Source organism: Octopus bimaculoides, chromosome 2 (assembly GCF_001194135.2).
Source record: "Octopus bimaculoides isolate UCB-OBI-ISO-001 chromosome 2, ASM119413v2, whole genome shotgun sequence".
In the NCBI taxonomy this organism is placed as follows: Eukaryota; Metazoa; Mollusca; class Cephalopoda; order Octopoda; family Octopodidae; genus Octopus; species Octopus bimaculoides.
In genome coordinates this window covers 178,432,732-178,443,415 of record NC_068982.1, presented here as the reverse complement: position 1 = coordinate 178,443,415, position 10,684 = coordinate 178,432,732, and positions in this window count along the sequence as shown.

The following is a 10,684-nucleotide window of genomic DNA, read 5'->3' as shown; positions in this document are numbered from 1 at the left end:
ATACAGAGAGAGAGAGGGGAGAGAGAGAGAGAGGGAGAGAAGAGAGAGAGAGAGAGAGAGAGAGAAGAGAGAGGGAGAGAAAGAGAGCGTGTATAAGTGTATGTATGTGTATGGTTAAAATGCCTACTATCAATAATATATACAAAGACTTATTTATTTGGCTATTTAGTGTTATTTCCTACTTATTTATACACTATTTTTCTGCATGCTTGCGTACACATTTATCTATATTCCAGTGTGTCGGATCTCCCGGTATTTACAGGTCTCTGTGCATATGAACTTGCATAAATATCTATGTATGTATGTATGCGTGTGTATGCCTGCGCAAACACGTGTAAACCAGCAAGTAATAAACCCGTTTAAGTTCAGCAAGTTCAAGTGGGTGACGTCAGGTAGGCCTGGTGTACGCAGCAGTGTACTCCAAATGTGCTCTGGAAAACGGTCGGCATGGCAACGGCCTGTTTCTTCAATACAGCATTACATTTCTCAAATGTCTTGGTGACGCTGACCACCTCCAGTCTCTGTGGATTCTGTTGTATTTAATAAATACTAAATGATAAATATTTACCAAATATTCGAGATGACATCGTATATAGCGAGGTAGAAAAACTACATTAAATGTACGAAATTATAGTCCATTACGTCATGAGCAATTCATGATTCATTAGAGTTAGATTAGCAAAATTGATGTCAGATTTTATTCAGGTTATTTATATTTCAACTAACTCTTACGATATATCTGTTATTAGAATGTAGTCCAAATAATTAATTAGCATAACAGAAGCTATAGCATTTCAAACTAAGATCTATCAATCACACAGTTTGATCTTTGCTCTTCCCATTTCCTCTCGGCAGACATTTTGCTTCATAACGATGTTCGATTGTTTTACATGCCAGCAGTAATATTGATATTTGTTCATCTCAGAAACAAACCTGATAAACGTGGGATTGACGTCAAATTGAATAAATTGTTTCTTTTTCAGATTCCATTCAAGATACAGAAATAACTGAAGTAATCTTCAACTTGAACAATTATTTCAGTTTCATTATCGACTAACGTTATTATTTTAATATGAAAACCAAGAAGAGCCTTCAGGAGAATAGCAACTACGTCAGTATCGTACAGCAGGTGTAAGAAGCTGGATGAAGATTTTAATGATTTTTTTTTCTTTCATCAATTCTTTTTCTGCCTGTTTTGTATTTGAAAGCCAAAATACTTCTCGGAAACAATAATACTAAAACATTTTTATGGCTTTACAATTCTATTCATTTTTTGTTTCCATTATTCTATCAAGCGAAGTAAAATGCACAAATAATCTTTAGCAAAATAATTCTACATCTTATTTCTTTTCCAATATTTTTGGGAGCTTTTAATCAATAGTCCATTTCATATTTATATTATTCTCACGTATTTCAGTGACAAAACTTTGGTATAAAAATAGCAGGAACAAAACTAAATACTAATAATGATTATTGCTTGGGGTGTGAATAAGTCTTTCGGGGGAGAGAAAAAATGTAACATTGTATGTATTCACACATTTTGAAAAAAATATATAAAAGCGTTAAAAACAAAACTACATTGTTATGAGAAAGCGATGATGGGAGACAGAGAATGGGGGAGATTTTATAGTGAGCGCATTCCTATTGAAAAATTAAACAAGAGTGTATTTCATTTTGGATTAATATCTGCTGTAACACTCCGGTGAAGTGATTTCAAAAGCACATTGATGTGGCTTTTATTGAACACTAATGTCAACTGATTTGGAAATGCTGTGCTTTTAATGAAAATCAATGCGGAATAAATAAAATATTGATTGAATTTTAAATTTCTGAATTCAGTGGAAGAAGTTTATGAATAGAAAGTTATACGCTACTGTCTTTTAATAAAAAAACAATTTTGAAATTGTTTACATGGAAATGTTAATCGGTATTACATGTTTTTTCATCTTTTATTTACACACCATTTCCAAAATCTGCCTTTGACATTTGATTAATGCTGTCTATTAATGATTTGTTTTTTGGGTTTTTTTTACTTTTTGCAGATGGCTGAGAGACATGAAAGTTTATTAACTTTTAAAAACAAATATTTAGCTAATTGTTCATTTATCTTGTATATTTTGTGAGAAAACTATTTCTAGTATAATGTATGGATGCCTGTGTCAGTTTACTCCTTTTTAAGCTACGTTAAAAAAATTATCTTTCAAAATCAAGTAAGGGACATAATTTGTATATATATTTTATTTTCCTCGATTAACAAATTTACATTTAAATAGAAATAAAATTTATCTATTTCTTTGACACTTGCCTTGTATCAAAATTCATTAGATTCGTGATTATCAAAATCACTGATTCTCCTATAGAAACCAGTCAAATAAACCTATTTATGAAATGTTTTAACGAAAATCTTGCAGGAATTATGTTATACTTTTCCTTCATTGGCAGTAAATATTTTCGCAGTCATTTATGCCGTGGGAATTTACCTGATTCACGTCACTGAAATCTGCAGATGATTATATCGTTTTATCGTGATTTCCTTTCGCGTTATAATTTTTAATGAGGAAGAAGAAACTATATCCATGACATTGGTTCTCTTTTTGAGACTAGTTAGAATGATTCAGTTGATGTCCAGCGTGTGTGCATAACAACAGAGAGCTTTATGGATCTCACTTGTTTTTTTTAGAGTACTAGCAGTTTTTCGGGAATGAGACATTTACTGCCTCTGAGAAGAACATTAGTCTTGAGACGCTGATTTTGTCATGCTATTAACTTGTGATTGCTAAGAGAATGCATCAGGTATGATAAAAGCCAACATCTGCAGCGAAATTATCGATTTGAATTGTATAATGTCTAAAACTAGAGAGGATGACGTAGAAGGTCGTTTGGTTAATATGTGCAGCGAGTGTATATTGGTGATGTTCATAGAAACAAGATTGTCATAACTATTGGATTGTCATAACTATTGGATTGTCATAACTATTGGAAAACTATTCGATATTTCTGTTCTTAAAGAAAGTGTAGATATGTCGTACTTGTTACGGTGGCTTGAAGATGAATCCAGTGTTTAGAAGTTCATGGAAGAGAGAAGGGTGATATCATCTTCATAATATTGAGCATTGGTAGAACAAAGAGCTGATTGTTAATGAAAAGAAAATAGTGTGGGTAAATTAATCAAACCTTGGCGCATAGAAGATTTGATAGAAAGTGGCTCAAACAATTTTCCATTTGAGTTCGCTGCGAGTATGAGATCTGAAAGACGGATTCGACTGAAGAAACAAGAACTGAATGGAATCCATAGCAAGGAGATATTTGGGGTCAAGCACTGTCAAATTCTGGTTAAGATTCCTATTAGAGGCAGGTGATTTAGCTTTATCTTTTAAAATAACTTCAATCGATTTCATCTATTCGTGTAATGTTGTTGTTTTCTTTATCAAAATGTCTTTTTTCCATCGGGTTTTTTTTACCATTTCAGTTTATTTCATTTTCTTAGCTCCTTTGTTCTCATCACATTTATCATGATTTAACACCAATTCTTTTATTACCACCTTATCGTATTCTATCTAAACCTTAACTTGATTATTTTATTGCCGTCCGTCATTTTATAATCTTACATGTGTGTGAATATACATACACTTATGTACCTATATGTGTGTGTGCGTGTGTGTGTGTATGCACGTATGTATGTATGTATGTATGTATGTATGTATGTATGTATGTATGTATGCATGTATGTATCTATGAATGAGTGAATGTATGCATGTATATGTATGTGAGAGACAAAGTCTGAAGTATTTTCCTATTCCCAAACCTTGTGCCTAGATGTAGACACTAGGCTTTGATTTCGGTGATTTCAAGTAAATAAAAAATGGCTTCATTATTTCATGCGCGCGGATTTCTTCTGCGTCAACTTGCATCAAACTGGAGTGCGTCTAGTATGTAACGCTGATAGTAAACGGTTTTGGTAATGTTTATATCACAATTATACATCTCATTTCTGCTTTCCTGGCGCTAAAAAATATCAATGTTATTAATAAGTGAACAGTTTGGTGCAGCATAGATTACAATGATACATTCAATTTCTGCTTTGTTTCCTAGAGCTGCAAAATATCAATGTTATTAATGTACTCATATTAACTGTCAACTCAATAGTTTTGTTCACTCCAGACAGCAACTGTTCAGGCCTAGGTTCTTTCTAGGCTTTGAGTTTTCTCCAATTTATGTGCATTGTTAGTATGTTTCTGAAGCTTTCCATAATAATAAACCGTAAATACATTAAAATGTTATTTTAATACATTCAAATTTTATATTTCTCCCAAATTTGTGATGGCTATGCTTACTACTCTCACTGGGATCTATGGTGATATATTCCTTAGGTTTCAACAAGCTTACATATCATCATTTTTAGAAATGATAACTAGAACTTGTAGTTACAAATTGCAACTTATGCTCATGGATTTAATCCACTGTTATTTATATGGAGTTAATACATAAACCTAAGCCTGGCGTGATCTATATTTCATGTATTTCGTGTTTTCTTTCATTGTATGCTATGTTACTGCATGTGTTCGTTCTACTTATTTAACCGGTTATCAATTTGCATAGAACAAAATTTTACAATTGGATGTCATGGGAATTTCTTAAGTCAGCATATCTTGTAGAAAATACCAAGTACCTCTTTTGAGGAATCGCATTTGTTTTATATCGTACTCTAAGTATGAATAAATATATTGAATAAATATATTGTGAAGAAAATGTTGAGAACATTTTCTTTAAACTAATACTAATACTACGTTTATCCATCAGTAACAGTACATAATATATATATTTTAATCTGCTAATGCCAAATATATTCTTAAATATATCATCATAAAAGCAGTTGCTTATTTTATTTTGAAAACATTTTGACCCACGGGTACATGAGCCTTTGTTCGAGAAAAAAAATCATTTTAAGAAACAAAAAAAAACAACACCTAACTTTTTATTCACTAATCCAGGTGACTTACATATTACTTTGAATGTCATTTATTGAAACATACCCCAGTATGAAGACCAGCATTGCATTTAATGCATCCATGTGAAAATATTTTTTGTGCAAAAGGAGTAATAAAAATAAAATAGAAATATAGATTTATGCTATTTACATAACATTAGTGAATCGTTTTCATAAGAAATAAAATTTTTATATAGAAACAGGTTTTCCTGTGCAATTCGTTTCCTTTTATGTACAATTTCTGTAGAAATTGGAAGAAATGAAGTCTTGGTGATCCTGGTCTTTATTTAGAATAAGAATTTTAGAACAGCCTATATCTGAACACATTTGATAAGATTTACTCGATTTCATAAGATAATTAAAACATATCTATTTACCCTATATAAAAATATGGCTTGGTTACAAATACTATTTGCACAAATCATTTTTTTTTCATAAATTGCGGAAGGTTGACTGTTTTTCCCCTGAATATTTTACATTATAATGAACGTTGAGACTACATTATTGTCAATATTCAACAAAATATAGGTATAATATTTATAATACATCTGTTGGTGAAATATTAATAATTATTTTCGTGTTCTTAAAAGTTGAACCATGTCCATATTTTCAAAGCATTCTTTTGCTATTCTTCAAGATATATATCTTTATATATCTCATATATATCTATATATATATATAAACTTTACGCTTTAATGCATGCCTTTTAATCTCTAAGAGGCTCTAAGGAAAACTAAATCTCTGGTAGTTGCTTCTTGTTGTATGTATATAATGCATAATTACATAATTTATATATTGCATAGCTATTATTGCATGATTTCATAAAAATGCAAAGGGATAAAAATTTCATTGGTAAAATGGTTTAGCAACCATTGATGTATGCGTTCGTCTCTGCATGAGGAATGTATTTACATGTCTTCATGCCCTTTAATAAACATGCGATAATGAGTTCTATTTTGTCATGACATATGACCTTCTTTAAAACACATAATTGCCATCCAAAGCCGAAATATTTATATTCCCAGGACTATATTGCAATCTAATTTTCTTCTATAGTAATTTTTGTTTATTCATTTTCTATTTGTACAGATTAATATTAACTATCATACATATAACCTTCGATTTTTGATGAAGATTCACTATATATAACTGCTTCACTTTTATTAACATTCAGTCTGATATTTTTTGCGTTAAGAACGCCATTGCTTCAGACCCCTACAATATTTACATTATTTCCTTACCTGTGAATAATTGTATGGTTAAGAAAAATTGCCAATAAATTTGACAGCAGACAGCAAGTTAAAAATATGTTAACTTTCAGAATGAGGACTACCATACCTCCAGCAATACAGAATTTCAGTAAGATTTCTCTTTAGGCTGTCAATAATTTATCTCAATTGTGTTTTTATCCTAAAGAAAATATACATAATTATTGTTCAAAAAGGAAATACATTTGAAAAAAATCGGTTTTAGTCTATTCAGTGTCATTTGTATGGAATAAAAATGAGTTTAAATCTTATAAATTTGTCAGTTTTTATTTAATGTTACTAACATGATTTTTTTCCAAGATAAAACATTATGCTAAGTACTATTTGTTACTGCATTAAAATAATTCTTAGTATTTCAGATACTTTCATATATAAACACCTTAAACGCTATAAAAATACGTAATAATTGCGATTATTTTTCTACTTCTGAAGTATCTATTGGGGAAAACTAATGCCACCCCTGTCTCAATAAAACTATGTGATTTATTTCTACTTCTCTCTTCAGTTTTATATCTTATCTCGTTCGTCTGATAGTGATGTCTCTTTCATATTACTTTCTAGAACACCCTAACTAGATTTATATGTCATATTTTCTGACCTGTAAATCTAACTGGATTATATTTATATCTCGTTTATGAGTGCCTCAATAAATTTTGGTGTGGTTCTTCTCAACCAAGACAAAATCCAAATTATATTATATTTTCTGGGTCGTAAACTCGTGTGATATACTTATGTACCATGCCGTCTGGTTTAACATTCTGCTTGGTCCTTGGATGTCTTTGATACATTTATTATGTTATAAGCATTTAAACGTAGCAGTTATGTATACATGTGGTGAAACTAGAGGAATGTAGAAGGATAACTTAAGATGATTTTTCTTGAGTAAACCGATTGTGTGAGTTGACACACGTTTAACAGAAAATGTGTGAGTTGTTTTTCAGCATGAAACCTGGAAATAGAGCCAACTGGTTTAGGTATGTTGAGAAGATACATTGCCCAAAGTTTGTAAAGGCGCTTTTTGTTAGAACCAAAAGATTCTGCTGCAATTTATGCAATTTATATTCAGGCAAATATGCACAAATATTTTACTTTCCTAATGATAGGCATGCTCTCGTCGTTATGAAGGATTAAGATCTCCCAGGTGGCCTTAATCGATGGTTTTCTCAAGGAACTGTACGCAGTGTTAGCTGGCTGTACTACTTCAACATAGTTGCAGGTAAACTTCTTGATGTATGGACCTTTGTTGTGTGATGGATATGAAAGAATATTCCTGGGACGAGATTTCGCCCACTATAGCTATCTTACATTAAATGATGAAACGAATTTGCTGCTAAAGTTAATCTTTTCCGATTGTCGAATGCTTTGGAAGAATCGACCAGGTTCATCATGGTCGTGGGTGGATACGCTTGAACTGAAGTCCCATAAAATGTGTTCTATTCTCAAAAGCTCTATCTTCCTTCTCGTAGGAAAAACATGGCGGCTGGATGTCCTAGGACGACCAATGTCACCTTCTGACTGCAGAATCCTTTGTTTGGCTATCTATAGCATACTGCCAGAATACATGGGTATTCTGTAAAGGTGTCTCGTAACATCTCTTGTCTGAAGTAACTTGTCACAAAGCTGAGACAATTTATTTGACACACTGATTTACATGTGACAGGAAGTATCCAGAAGTGCCCAGATACTTGTAAGCACTCACTTCACATTTCTGGGTTGCAATATAACTCTAAGAACTCTTCTAGTTTAGTTGGGGTCGTGAAGTACCCAATTTCTGTCTTTGGAAGTATTGCAGAAATGTTAGTGATGAGGAAATTCTATAATGAGACAAGCTTACAGACTCGACTCCTCTTTTTACCATTTATGCTGGACGTAAGCCAGTAAATTAGCTAAAAGCAGAAAACAGCAAGAAGAGAGTATTCAACCTCACTAGCTACAAGCATTACGTTACTACTGTGCTACTGCACTAGATAGATCACACAAACCCTGTGGAAATAGACACACACGCACCCGTATTCATAAAGACAGGTACACACATTTAAATATGAGACATATGTGTGCGTGTGTGTGTATGTATATATGTATGTGTCTGTGTGTGTGCGTGTATTTAGTTTGAACACCTTCTATACATTCATGTTCTCTCTCCCGTTGTTATCTGTAGGAGGCTTAACAGAAAATTGTTTTTTAAGTGAAACCATCATCCCCTCAGCAGTCGCCTCATCAAGGGATATCTGGTAGATGTCTCGTGTGCTTTAGGAGCTCTGTGTTCGTGAACAACTGCGTGCCAGAGCTTCATTCAGAAGCTGAACAGTGATTTTTACCGTCGATGCGTCTTTGTGTTTAAGTATATTTCAATATATATAGTCCTATTGTGTAATGAAACTCAGGGATACACCCAATTTATTGACTTTATTGCATTTTCGAAACATAAGTACTTTTCAAAGTTCATTTCTTTTTAATGTTTTCGTGTAGAGAATGTTCCAGTGTCCTTCACAAGTCTCTAATACCGATGATGCTCAGTTTGAACATTTATAAGTCTTGCGGGGGTAACATCGACATAAACAAGTTTGATGTTCTTGATAGGAAGTATTCTATCAAATGGTTAGTATGGTGTACCGAGAGAAGGTGACAGGAATGTGTCGAATGTACTTTGAATAGAGGTGATAGACAACTAACTTGTTCAATAGAACTGAAGTTGACGTAGTATCGATCGAATATTCATAGTGGAAAAGCAGCACGTATATGAACAAGTGGTTGTAGTGGTAACTATCAGCTGAGAATGAATAGCTCATAACTATATGCAAACTGTTCCTTGCTTCACCCGAGGATGTACTAATTTCCATGTTTGTGCCAGATGCCCTTCTGTTACAAAATTAGGAACAATAATGATTTTAAATTTTGGTACAAGGCCAGCAAGTTAGGGGAAGGTATAAGTCGATTACATTGATCCCAGTGCTCAACTGTTTTTTTTTTATTATTATATTGACCCAAGGCAAAGTTGACCTGAACAGCAATCGAACTCAGAACGTAAAGCTGGAAGAAATGATGCTAAGCATTTTATCTGGTATGTTAATGATTCTGCCAGCTGACAGTCTTTAGGAACATTAATAATCTATTCTATTCTAGGCACAAGGCCCGAAATTTTTGTAGAGGGGGTCAGTCGATCAGATCAACCCCAGTAGGCAACTGGTACTTAATTTATCGATCCCGAAAGGTAAAGTCGACCTCGGCGGAATTTGAACTCAGAAAGTAAAGACAGACGAAATACCGCTAAGCATTTTGCCCCGCGTGCTAACGTTTCTACCAGCTCGCCGCCTTATTAAAAATACAAATATTAAAAATACAAATATTAAAAATACAGTGTAATTAAAGATATTTGTGTGTTTTAATAGTTATTAATAATATTGTTAATTATTTTAAATTAGTTATTTCTGTTTTTATTATGTTGCATTGTCAGAAATTATTGCTTTGGAAATAAAATGTTTAAATTTTGAGCCAACAACTTGGCGCTAAATATACTGGTAGTTATAGTCGTATACAATAACAATCAATTAAATTGAATGATTTGTACTTTTGCGTGAAGAAAAGATGATCTTGTAACATTATGGTTTAGGAACTACCATTATACACACATAATACAGATAAAACCAAATGTAAGTTTAGAGCCTTGTGTGTGTGTGTGTGTGTGTGTGTGTGTGTGTGTGTGTGTGTGTGTGTGTGTGTGTGTGTGTGTGTGTGTGTGTGTGTGTGTGTGTGGCGCGCACGTATGTATGTGTATTGTATGTATGTGGTATGTAATTGGCATGTATTGTGTGACATTTTTCATCTACGGATTCAAGTAGACTAAGCTTGAAATATATTTTTTTACTGATTTGTTTCTGTAAGTGTATATGTGTGAAATGAAGCGAAAGATAAAAGTGACCAAGATAAAATTGATATCAGAAAAGGAAAAATATTTTAATAATTTTTTCTAATGGACTCTCCTCCAAATAATTACTGCGATTTTTTTTTTCGGCTTTTTTTATGAATAGTTGGAAATTGAGTAGCTTATAAGTATTAAAAGTCTACTTCATCACTGCCATTTGAGACAATATAAGCTGTCTCTAAAAATAACTATTGACTGCGACGATAAACAATAGATCAATAGCCTATTATTTAATGATACAGACGTTTCTTGATGATGAATTATTTTTCTTATCGTATTACTTCAATAACTAAGAAAAGAAATTATCTTTTCTTAAAGTTTGCTTGTTGGCTCAATGTTTCTAAAAAGTTATTTGTGAGCTATTCATTTTCTTTTGTTCTTTTATTATAAAAATTAATTATGTTATATACAAATAACGTCTGAGGCTTTCACATGTTATTGCTTTTCAAAGTAGCTTTTTGTCTACCTACCTACCTACACACACACACACACACACACACACACACA